This window comes from Sinocyclocheilus grahami, unplaced genomic scaffold (genome assembly GCF_001515645.1).
Source record: "Sinocyclocheilus grahami isolate Dianchi unplaced genomic scaffold, SAMN03320097.WGS_v1.1 scaffold1090.1, whole genome shotgun sequence".
In the NCBI taxonomy this organism is placed as follows: Eukaryota; Metazoa; Chordata; class Actinopteri; order Cypriniformes; family Cyprinidae; genus Sinocyclocheilus; species Sinocyclocheilus grahami.
This window is the reverse complement of record NW_015506269.1, coordinates 190,193-203,064: the sequence shown is the minus strand read 5'-3', so window position 1 is coordinate 203,064 and position 12,872 is coordinate 190,193. Positions and strand designations below refer to the sequence as shown.

The 12,872-nt window shown below is 38.0% G+C and overlaps 1 long non-coding RNA gene across 1 annotated transcript; it reads right to left on the bottom strand.

Moving 5' to 3' along the window:
* Positions 1–6,881: 6,881 nt before the first annotated feature.
* LOC107566658 (uncharacterized) lies at positions 6,882–10,626 on the bottom strand. The gene is made up of 3 exons (XR_001606535.1): positions 10,478–10,626; positions 10,186–10,252; positions 6,882–6,946 (listed from the first exon to the last, which is right to left on the bottom strand). It is a non-coding gene; the product is annotated as an uncharacterized lncRNA (long non-coding RNA).
* Positions 10,627–12,872: the final 2,246 nt, after the last annotated feature.

Sequence of the window (12,872 nt, the reverse complement as noted above, 5' to 3'; positions counted from 1 at the left end):
AGCTTTTCCCACATAGTCTAATGCTCTTTTCACATAGTTAAATGTTCTCCAATCCAAACTGATGCATTTCTTAATTAGAGTAATGAAATTAACATTTGACTTCTACTCAGCCAACAGCAAAAAGGCTTGCAAAATAATGAAGAACAGATGAAGAGGATGGCCACAATACCAAGTATTGGAAGAATATTAAAATCCAACAGGAAAAAGAATAACTGTTGCTTTTGTATTTGTAGGAAATAAAGATGACCAAATAAATTTAACAGCTGTGGTGGTGGTTATGGCATATATTTCGAACTACCCTTCAATCTGGCTTCCATGGATTTTAAATGGGTAAAATCCATGGAATAAGAGAAAAAATGTATTGTTGTGCCTTTGGATGTCAAAATCGGAATGCAAATAGTTTTTATATAATACTGTCGTCAAAGATGCTATTTGAAGCTAAACACAGACGTTTAAACAGACAGACTATGGATGAAAACTGCTATGATTACTAGGGCTGGGTTTTGACACAAATTTCACGATTCGATTCGATTCTCGTTCACAAGCTTGAGATTCCATTCGATTACCAATTCGATTTGATTCAATATTGATTATTTTGGATGTACGGAAAGTATTCAGACCCCCTTAAATTTTTCACTCTTTATTATATTGCAGCCATTTGCTAAAATCATTTAAGTTATTTTTTTTTCCTCATTAATGTACACACAGCACCCCATATTGACAGAAAAACACAGAATTGTTGACATTTTTGCAGATTTATTAAAAAAGAAAAACTGAAATATCACATGGTCCTAAGTATTCAGACCCTTTGCTGTGACACTCATATATTTAACTCAGGTGCTGTCCATTTCTTCTGATCATCCTTGAGAAGGTTCTACACCTTCATTTGAGTCCAGCTGTGCTTGATTATACTGATTGGACTTGATTAGCAAAGCCACACACCTGTCTATATAAGACCTTACAACTCACAGTGCATGTCAGAGCAAATGAGAATCATGAGGTCAAAGGAACTGCCTGAAGAGCTCAGAGACAGAATTGTGGCAAAGCACAGATCTGGCCAAGGTTACAAAAAAAATTCTGCTGCACTTAAGGTTCCCAAGAGCACAGTGGCCTCCATAATCCTTAAATGGAAGACATCTGGGACGACCAGAACCCTTCCTAGAGCTGGCCGTCCGGCCAAACTGAGCTATCAGGGGACAAGAGCCTTGGTGAGAGAGGTAAAGAAGAACCCAAAGATCACTGTGGCTGAGCGCCAGAGATGCAGGCGGGAGATGGGAGAAAGTTGTAGAAAGTCAACCATCACTGCAGCCCTCCACCAGTCGGGGCTTTATGGCAGAGTGGCCCGACGAAAGCCTCTCCTCAGTGCAAGACACATGAAAAAACACCTGAAGGACTCCAAGATGGTGAGAAATAAGATTCTCTGGTCGGATGAGGCCATGGGCCGAAGGTTTACCTTCTAACAAGACAATGACCCTAAGCACACGGCTAAAATAACGAAGGAGTGGCTTCACAACAACTCTGTGACTGTTCTTGAATGGCCCAGCCAGAGCCCTGACTTAAACCCAATTGAGCATCTCTGGAGAGACCTAAATATGGCTGTCCACCAACGTTTACCATCCAACCTGACAGAACTGGAGAGGATCTGCGAGGAATGGCAGAGGATCCCCAAATCCAGGTGTGAAAAACTTGTTGCATCTTTCCCAAAAAGACTCATGGCTGTATTAGATCAAAAGGGTGCTTCTACTAAATACTGAGCAATGACCATGTGATATTTCAGTTTTTCTTTTTTAATAAATCTGCAAAAATGTCAACAATTCTGTGTTTTTCTGTCAATATGGGGTGCTGTGTGTACATTGAGGGAAAAAAATTAACTTAAATGATTTTAGCAAATGGCTGCAATATAACAAAGAGTGAAACATTTAAGGGGGTCTGAATACTTTCCGTACCCACTGTATATATATGGGGGGAACTGCCGTCTGTAGGAAACACTCGATAGACAATTACAGAGGCATTTAACATTCGGATTTGCTAGATTTGTAATTTACTTATCTCTTCCCTAGTCGTTGAGGTCCAAACAAAAGCAGCTTCCCTCCGAACACAATATGGGAAACTACTCCGTCCAAAACCAAGTGGCAGCAGTGACAAAGACTTAACTCCCAGACAGAGGTGGATTTTAAAAAACCTCCAATTTCTACAACCTTTTGTTGTACCACGGGTATCTCTGTCTACACTGAATGTAAGTTGGTTGTTACAGTTCTTTCCAACTGTTAAATTTGTGAACTCTCCTATCTATCTATCATCTGACATTTTCTATTTATCTATCCATCTATCATCTGACAATTTCTATCGATCTGCTTTCAGAATTAAGGATTTTAAAACTACAGATTTCGGAAGGAGAATGGCTTCATCACGTCGTTGCGAAGAGGGAATGCTTCATCTCCAGCAAATGCATAAGGCAAAGTTATGTTACTGCCTGGTAGTGGCTCTGGAAGGGGGACATTCAGCAGACCTCTGTCCATGGCAGCTCGGAGGTCTGACTGGCCAAATATTCCTCCATCTGACAGGCTTCCTTGTATACCCACATTAGCATAGATGAATTTGTAGTTGGTGTCAGCTACTGCCATGAGCACAACAGAAAATCTTAACTTATAATTATGGTAGGTGCTTCCAGAGTTTGCAGGTGGCTGGATGTAGATGTGCTTGCAATCTATGGCACCCAAGCAATTAGGAAACTGCCACTTGTTTTCAAATCCTGCTGCCACCTCTCTCCACGCTGCCTCCGTTGTAGGTGTCTGGGGGGGAAAAAAGAAACAATTAAATTAACATTTTTAATTTTCTCTGAAGTCCACTTATAATGCTATTAAAGACTTCAACTGTCATTATTTAGAAACATGTACATTGTATACTCTGGTTTTGACTTTGTGGTTAAAACATTTGTGCGGTTTAACAGATGAGGCTTAAGCCTAGTCTGAGACTAAAAAGCATGTTTGAGCGGTCTTAACTGGAAACAACTTGCACTTACCTATCTTAAACTATGTCAGTGCCATTTTTGTGTCTCAATATGAATAACAGTAATGTAAGCACATTTATAAATGCTTTTTAAATGTCCAATTTAATTAAGTCCTAGTCCTAGCTTAATCTAAGTCCTGTCTCTGAAACCAAGCCATGGTTTTGGGACATCTCTTGTAAAGGCTTTCATTGTGGCCACCCACTGTTGTGAAATGTCAATCTTCCTGTTGTTTACATCAAATGCCTTACCTTCAAGTGATCATCCTTTAAGACATCATACAGGGCTTTACAAGTCTCCATTACGATCTCACTGATGGTACTACGGCCGATCCGGTACTGGAAACTCAGAGACCTAAATGTCTCTCCTGTGAAGAGGAGCATGTTATTGTGAATTTCCAGTGTTGGGTTAGTTACTCTACAAAAGTAATTACTAGGTACAACTTGCATCTTCAGTGTAACTAGATAACTGTACTAATGACTTACATTACTCATTACTGTTTACTTATTCCCATATCAACCTCAAAGTTCAACAATACAAGGATAGACACAAAATAGCGCTTTTAATTTAAAAATATTCTTGAACTAACCAAAAGTATTAAAGGGAGGTTACAATGAAAACATACATTTTAACATTAGACATTAAATTGTTACATCCATTACTATTTTATATTGAACTGTTCTATAGTCTATGCAGTATTTACTCAGAAGTAGCTGTAATTAAATTACAGGAAAATTAGAGGAATAGTTCACCCAAAAATAAAAGTTCTGTCATCATTTAGTCACCTTCAGGTTATGTTAAACCTGTATACATTTTTGTCTTTGTTCAGTTGAACACAAAGGAAGATATTTTGAAAAACGTCTGAAACCAAACAGATGTGGGGCACCATTGACTACCATAGTACGAAAAAAATACTATGGTAGTCAATGGTGCCCCACATCTGTTTGGTTACAAACATTATTTTCACAATACACTATGTTTTTTTTGTTTTTTAAAACTGACTTGCCTGTAGCAAGGAATCGTAGCGTTAGAGAAAGGCGCATTCTTGCACTGATGGCTCTTCTAAATTTTGTGTCCCTTCTTTGGATGAGTGGTGTAACTTTGTCAAGCAAGCAGCTGAAATCCTCCCCATCCATCCTGAGCAGATCACGAAAACCCTTCCTATCACTGTCCTTCAGTGCAAATAGAAAGAAACCGTTTGGAATGTCAAACAGTCTGGTTACAATCCAAAGCAATAGTTAACTGTTTTATTGTTCACTTAAAAACAAAAAAATGATGCCAATGGAAATGGCATTGCAGTTTTTATGCGTGCATTCAACTTATCATTGTGACTTCTTTTGGTGGAGTAATGTATCAATCAAAGGCTGATGATACATGGGGCAACTTTTTGAGCAATGTTGCCAGGCAACAATGTTGCTGTCAACGGGCAACAATGTCAGACACGGGGCCCACGACCGATCTGACATTGCCCCATGTATCATCACCTGGAGATAAAAAAAAAAAAAGGCTCTGTGTTTACCCCATGTGACTACATAAAACAAATTGTACTTCTGAAATGTAAAAACATTGGAGCTGCATACTGCTTAATTTAAGCTTTAGCTCAATTTTTTTTTAACGGTCTGTTTTTGTCTGGCTAAAAAATAAAACTATAAACAATCCATATTTTACCTCGAGTTCTCTTTGGAGGATTGACAGCCCATATTTTCCTCTTCGAGCAAGCCAGGAACGTGTCCACAGTCGAGTTTTCTTTCTTTATTTGCACTTTTCCGAGGACAACACAGCCAGTACAAAACACGCAACTTCGGTATCCATTGCCGCTGTTTACGGAAGTCAGGCTTCTTGATGACAGTACGCACGACGTCACACGATGATTGGTCGGGAAGAAACGCATAGTCTGGCATGTTTGGTACCCACGACAAGATTTTATCCAGTCAAAATCGTATAAACTGACACAGTGACTGTCGTAACAGACAAAAAATCGTGTAGTCTGAACGGGATTTAAGATTTAGAATGTATTTAAAATGGACCTATACAGACGTCTGTCAGATGTTTGTACACAGCAGACGCTTTCCAGATTCAGTGATCTTTAACAGACATCTTGCAGATGTATTTTGCTATCTGGGTACTTTTAAAGCATAAATTTGATTTAAACAATAGGTCTACATCAGTGGTCACCAACGTGGTGCCCGTGGGCAGCTGGTAGTCCGCATGGAGTCTCTGAGTCGCCCGCCAAGCACGTTCTATAAATAGCCTAAATTAGCGTCGGGCGATATCGAGATTATGATCAAATTTATGTTAATAATGATGATAAACTCTCGACATTTTTACTCAATATGGATTAATCACAACAGAAATAAATGTTACAGCAACCAGTCAGTGCATGTCGCTAATAAGTCTGCATGTTCTGTGTGTGTGAATGCGTGGATTAGTTTCAACTGATACGCAAACTCAAACACACGTGACTCGCAGTGTTTCAGCGTCTGCGTCTGAGGAGCCCTTCATCTTCAGAGCTGTTCTGACAGTCACTTCACCAGGCAGGGGCTCGTTCTTCGTACATCGCTAACTCAGTTAGCTGGATTTGATTGTTGACGATTTGGCATGATCTTGGATCATTTGGTTCTTCGAAGCGCATCCCGGAGTTGCTGCCATAGCAACAGGTCCGTAAACTTAAACCTGCTCGGGAGCAGGCTTATTTCATGTAAACAGGATTAGATTGCATCTTTTTAAGCAGAATTGATACTTAAAATCTGTCCCAGCCACCGCTACTTTATTACAAGAGTACCCTACTAATCCAGGGACAATAATTTTAAATAACAATCATTTAAAAATTAATTTAAAGATAATATAATAATGTTGTGTAGCCTTTAATACTATAGACGCAGCCGGTTTTACTCATTGAGAGATTTATTCGTCATAAAATAATCACTTCATAATTGTATTAGTCTTACACACATACTATACAGATAATGTAGAGTCGTACATTAATTTGAGTGGTGACAGATATTATGGGAGTGGCTTGATGGAGCGCAGGAGATGCAGATAACTTGATCGTGGCCCTTAAGAAACTTTAATTAATGCTGTCACATAACAAATCTGTTAAAAAAATTAAATTAAATGAATTGGTAATTACTACATTGAAATAAAAATGTAAAGCCTGTACAAATATTAGAAATCGTGAATATAAATAATAATTTTTAAATTAACAAATTAAAGTAAAATAAAAACAGTGCACATTTAATTTATTAGAACATTTATGTAGTTTTGTTTTCCTTATAAAAGTCCAGAAATTTGTCAAGTTTTTCGTTAGGTGTCTTTTTTAATGAAATTATGTCATTACGTTGCTGTCTTGCCGCCGGCCAATCGCTGCATTGCTGATCGTGGTTTCAAGTATCGACACATAGCCCCTTTTAAACCAACCCATGAACGCGCAATTATCTCAGATAACTCAATTCAGCCATACTAATCATCAACAACAGGTGTGTTTAAAGAACGAATTAGCCAGATCCTGATTAGCGCAATGGTATCATCTTGCTGTGTAGAATTTAATCTCCTAAAAAAAAAATTATAATAATTTATCGTGTTCATGTTTTTTTTTTTATTGTGATATTTATAGCTTTGAAAAACATTTCACATTTTATTTTGGTGTCAGTAAAAATATGTCGATGTTGGAGCCTTTCTGATTAGTTCAAAGAGATAGTTCACCCAAAAATTACAATTCTATCATCATTTACAACACCTTGTTATTCGAGACTTATTTGAGGAGATGTTAGGTAGAAAGTTAGACATAGAGAGCCATGAATAAAGTGTGACAAAATGTTTATTTTTAAAAAATCATCCCTTTAACCTCACTAAATCATGTACTAAAAGATCTTACCAATGATCAGCCTTGGAGTAGAAGTCGTCAAGCCTGATCTTTGCATCTGCCAGAGTTGTTGTGACCTACACACACACAAACCACACAGTTTTTCTAAGTGTCAGTTATAGCAATCATTCTTTTAAGTGGGCCATCAACAACAGGACAGCTGCATCAGTAACGTTATTCACATCTGGCACAGCAGCAGAAAGTGCAGTTACGTTATTATCTACACAGATTTCTCAAAATCACATTTATGCTTCCTAAAAGGTGTGCTGAAAATGATTACTTCACTCTAAAATTCTTTTGACCGTTCAGGGTTCGTACACATTTTTACCAATACATTTCCATGACTTTTCCATGACTTTTGAGACAATATTCATGACCTAAATGTTCCATTATTTTACAATAAGAATAAAAATCTGTTCAAATGATCATAGCATATGTTAACTAAAATGAATGACTATTAATGCTACTCGTTTGCTTTCTTGTTTTAGTAATAAGTACAAGCTGCAACTGCGCCAGACCTTATCCACATTTCACATCACTGAATATTATCATTTATTTAACTGTGTGGCCAGGATGGCCATTTTGGTGTCATTTTGTGTGTATTTTTGCTGCTTAAATGCAACAAGCTGCGCTTTAGAGCCCTGCATTTCAGCCCGAGCCCAACGGCCCCAACTTATATATGGCTTCGGGACAATTTTCACGTCATAGCTCAGACACGGGCCAGGCATCAGGCTTGCTTCCTCCTTATGTTTATATTTTAGATATCCATCAATTATTATGGTGATGACAAAGATTTGCCACGCTGGTGGAAACAACACGAGACCGTGCTACCGCGACTGTCAAGAGTGGCTCGGACGGTGTTTAGTGTCCAGCAGCAGCGAGTGCTGGAAGAGTTCCATGTTAAAGCGCACGCAAAGCTTGCCGCAAAACGCCAGCAAGTAATTACCATGATGAATGCTCCAGGGGAAATAGAATATTCGCAGGGTTTCGGTTCATTTTTGTGAAGTGCTCCTGCTCAAGACCGAGACAGCAGAAAGCATATACTGTTTGTTTTCTAACAAAGCACACCGTATGCTGATATTGTGAGTGCACACAAATAAAAGTAGACCCTTAACAGTCCCGAATGATGTATTACTCTTACCTTTATGAGCAAAAATGACGGTCGTTTCCACTGTTATAAAAAAAAATGCAAATGATCGTGCTGCAAAGTGCGCTTTAGCTTCTCTGCACAAACAATTGGATACGCTCCTAATAGCACACTTTTATCTAGGTTAACCATTTAAACTAACATTGTTTTTTTTAAGCATTTTATAGGCCTATAGATTTTATTTTAGTCAAGAGGTGAGGATAAGGGCCGGACTAGGGCATATGTTTGAGGCCCGTGCAGGGTTCTGCTGAGCTTATTTGGTAGCAAACTCAATACTCATATACGCACGAGCGCACTTTGGATGTGACTGCGCAACGCCTCTGGAGCGCGCGAGTACCGAATGGCTTAAAAAGACGTGCAAATAAATAATAAAATTTTCTGACGATGCAACAATGACCCGATTAGGCAAGTGACTATTCTGTTAACTGTCTCGAAATGCGAGTGAAAGTCTTGTATCGCAGCGTGCAGCGTTTCTTGTAGCGCAGACAAGATGCGCCGATGTGAAGCCGTTTGAAGAGAAAGTCAAAGAGAGAAGCTGAATCACTCACGCTGTTTTCAAATGACTGATTTGATCAGTCTGTGTGGACTGGACTCAGTCTGTAGGTTTGATTATTTACTCATCAAACCTACATGCTATAGGCTATTGAATAAATGTGTGAATATCCATCATTTTAAAGTCAAAAGCTGCGGGAATGAGTAAAACTATGCGCAATCCCGCACCGAAATTCAGGACCTGATTAAACACAATTCTATTATACAGAGTTTTGTGAAATAGATTTCAATGACTTTTCCAAAACTTTCTGGGTTTATTTATTTTTCCAAAACTTTTCCAGGCCTGGAAATTGGTGTTTTAAAATTCCATGATTTTTCCAGGTTTTTCATGACCGTACGAACCCTGACCGTTACTAACTGGACATTCCGTTTTTTTTTTACCATCTCGAATGTGTCATCTTATGCCGAATTCACACTGCACGATATTAGCCCGATTTTTCACTCGCCGACAGGTTTGCCCGACATCGGAGGCAAATCGGTGCTTGTTCACGCGAGTGACAATCATGCAGTGTGGATTATCAAAGACGCGATCTGAGGGAATCGATTCACAATCACGCTGTGTGCAATGATTTCTGACTGAAAACTACATCAGCGATGACCTACAGCCAATGAGAGACCAAGATACAGGGCAGAGGGAAGTTCGGGGAGGAGTTATAGACCAGAATATCAGTATTTTAATAGATATATAAACAATTATATCATACAGAAACAAGCACAAACATTTGCTTGACCAGCCACAACATCAGCATAACAGTTACTGCAAAATTATTTACCTCCAACTCTCTTTGCAGAACACCCAAACCCTGTTCCCTGCTTCTCCCTCTTGCATAATCTGTTTGTATTTTTCTCCTTGTAGCTGGAAATCAGCTCAGACAACTTGCGGGCTATATATATATATTTTTTTGTTTTGTTTTGTTTTAATAATTACAGTCTTGCTGGAGAACTCCGGTCTGATGCACGCGGGTTCTCGCGTTATTTCCTTCTCACTTCTCGCGTGTGTTTTGTTGTGAAATGTAGTTTGCGGACCAGACAGAGCTGTCGGCGATTCTTCCTATTGTGAAGTTATGCAGTGTGAACCCCCTGTCGCTGATCCATGGTGCAATGTAAACACAGCAGCAACTGAATGCTACCCCAGATAGTCACGCAGTGTGAAAACAACGGCGATCCGACGAGTTTGAAAATCGTGCAGTGTGAACTCGGCATTAGGTGTTCACAAAGGCTGGAGAATGGTCGACACGACTGTAACTTACAGCCTTCCACGGTGCATCTAGAATTCAGATTGTGTTGTTCAGATCTATTCACTATTTTTGAGGGCTTTCTGTGTTTGCGGTAATGTTACGTGTGCGACTGAAGTGAAGTGCGGAGCGGCAGAGGCTATAAGAACGTGCATGCATACACGAAAACGCTTTGGCATTATTAATAAATGCATATAATGTCTCTAAAGGGACGCCACGGTGTTTGCAGACGAACATTGCGGGTTTTACGCTAGCAGTAAATGCATGCTGTATAGTTATACACTTATATATGGGTAGCGCCAAGCGATTACACAGCTGTAACGTTACCATTAAAAGTTCAGTTTGTTGGCCAAAACTTTCATTCAAGTTCACAAAAACTCACCTGCTACCGACGTGGTCAAAACGAAGACAGAGACCTGTTTATGTTCGCACTTTGATGGTGAAACTTTCTACAAAAAAGGAAAGAAAAGAAAGATCTTTTTTTGCACAGAAAGTTCTCTTCACTCTCAAATGAGTTTTCCGCTCTCTACCAACGAACACCGTGAGGAAACTGCGCGTCGTGCAAATGTCAGCGTTTTATTATTATTATTTTGCTTTTAATTAAACCAACAAATAACCCCTAAAATTACACTGACATAAAACATGTAACGAAAAAGCAGGAATATTGTACATACATTTGCAGCTGCGAGGTGTGTGCGTCTTCCTTTTCCTCTTCTTCTTCTTCTTTTTCCAAGCAGAAAAAACGCCTTTCTGTCATTGGTCAGGTTTCGTGCTCATTTTTTTTTATTACTGTATTTGGATTTACAGTAAATGAAAAATACTGTATTTTAAGGATATTTCCCATAATGCAACTTTAAAATACAGTAACGTACTGTGTAACTGTTTTACAGTAAAGTACAGTTCATATTACAGTTAAATACTGTGTAATTTACAGAAATTGCTAACAGTGTACATACTGTCCCTGGGTCAATTTGACCTGCCTATTTTAATGTTCTAAGGCAGGGTTCCTCAAATCTTGCCCTGGAGGTCCAATGCGCTGCAGAGTTTAGCTCCAACCCTGATCAAACTCAGCTACCTGTGATATTTCTAATGATCCTGAAGACATTGATTAGCATGCTCAGGTGTGTTTGATTAGGGTTAGAGCTAAACTCTGCAGGAAAGTGGATCTCGTGGGCCAGATTTGAGGATCCCTGTTCTAAGGTAACTCTACAGACCCAAAATAATAAAATTTCTTAGTTATATTTTGTTATTTTAGTTTTTACTATCCTATGAAGATTTTAAAAAATAGCTTTTTAATACAGAAAAATATTTAGTCAGACAAAGATGGTAAAAATGAGCTATCATTACTTTTTTCAATCTATCTGAAATACTATATAACCCATATTGTTTTTTTCTTGAAATTTTGTGACTTTTTCTCACTTAGTGTCATGAACATTCATACACAGTTTCAACATGCTGATGTGTTGTGAAAAGTACATACAGAAATTTTTATACATTTGTGATATATTCGCGGGTCAATTTGACACAAGAACAGACACAAAATAATTCAGACACAAAATTCCTTTTTTGTATGTTAGAGCTCCTCAACTCTAGTCCTGAGGTGCCTCCTAGTGCCAGTGTCTTGATGAGTTTAACAACTTTTTAATTTCAGATTGTGAAAACAAAACTGTTTAACCTTTTAACTGTAAGTCCCACTTTTTGAGCATAGACATGAAAATGACTTTTCCAGCTAAAATTTTTATAAATCTTGAATACTTCGGAGCACAAACTTAAGTTTGGTACCTTTTTAAAGGTCAAACATCACAGGTTATTGTTGAAGTAAAAAAAAACGTTATAAAAGTACATTTAATAAAAAGTTTTATGTTTAAATTTATGAAAATGTAAAATATTAAAATATAAATTTTTATATTTTATGTAAAATATATATTTTACAAAACATGTTTACCTCCAAATCTTCAAGAAAATCAAAGGCAAACATCTGAACAAGTTCTGTGCCAAATTTTAGGTTGATATCTCAAAAAAATGAACTTTTAAGTAAGATTTTGTGAGCGCAGTACCACACTTTTCCCCTAGTTGATATCCAGGGACTCTTGATTTCCATTTATTGTTTGAGTGATCTGAACCATATGTTTCCATAATTTTCTAAATATTTATGAAGTAGACATCCTATTCAGAAATAGTTTGAGCAGTAACTTTAATATTTACACATAAAAACATATTTCTGTCAGGACCACTATTGTCAAAGATGATTGACAATTAGCATACAGTTTGGATTGGCGGTATGGTTCTGTTCTGGGCAAGAACTCCCTGCACATCCATGCAGCCTAGCATGGATGAGAGCAAGGAGAGCAGCGATAACCCCCCAGGGTAAACAGAACAGAACCAACATAAATGTATTGCAGATATTGTTAAAGTTCAATAATTTTATGTACACATTTTAGAATTAGTCTGATTTAAAGGATAATCAGAAGGCTGAATCCTGACTGACAAAGGAGGAGTTGGGGATGGGGGAGGGTAATTAGCTATTTAGCAATGCGAAAACTGCTGATAATACTGAGGGACCTTATATATGAATGCTTAGATAGGTGTCGTATTCCCATAGGTAGATGGGGATCAGCTGAGAGTCAGCTGATGCGAGCTTGACTAACGTGACCTGCCAGAACTAACGCTTATAGAACAAGAGTGTGTTTGGCACCACATCAGAAATGGAGAATCTATCATTTATCTATTGCTCTGTCATTTCTTTGAAAAACAGTCACCAAATATGAAAACTAGAGTCTGAGACCTTTCAAATGATGTATAGTTTGTCAAGATTACTTTAGGTTTAGACCAAGATATTATTGTTAAAAAATGTGTAATTGCAAACAACCCACAGGAGTGGGGGAGGGGCAGTCAAAAATAGTGGTTAAAAACATTGTTCATGAATTCATAAATTCAGATATTTATTCTTTGTAATGAGTGAAAAGTATTGATATTAAAGGTTAATTGATTGTACTTGATTGTATGTTGTTTATATATATATATTGTAATTTTTGTGGAATTACATTGAATCCAATATGGGTCAATTTG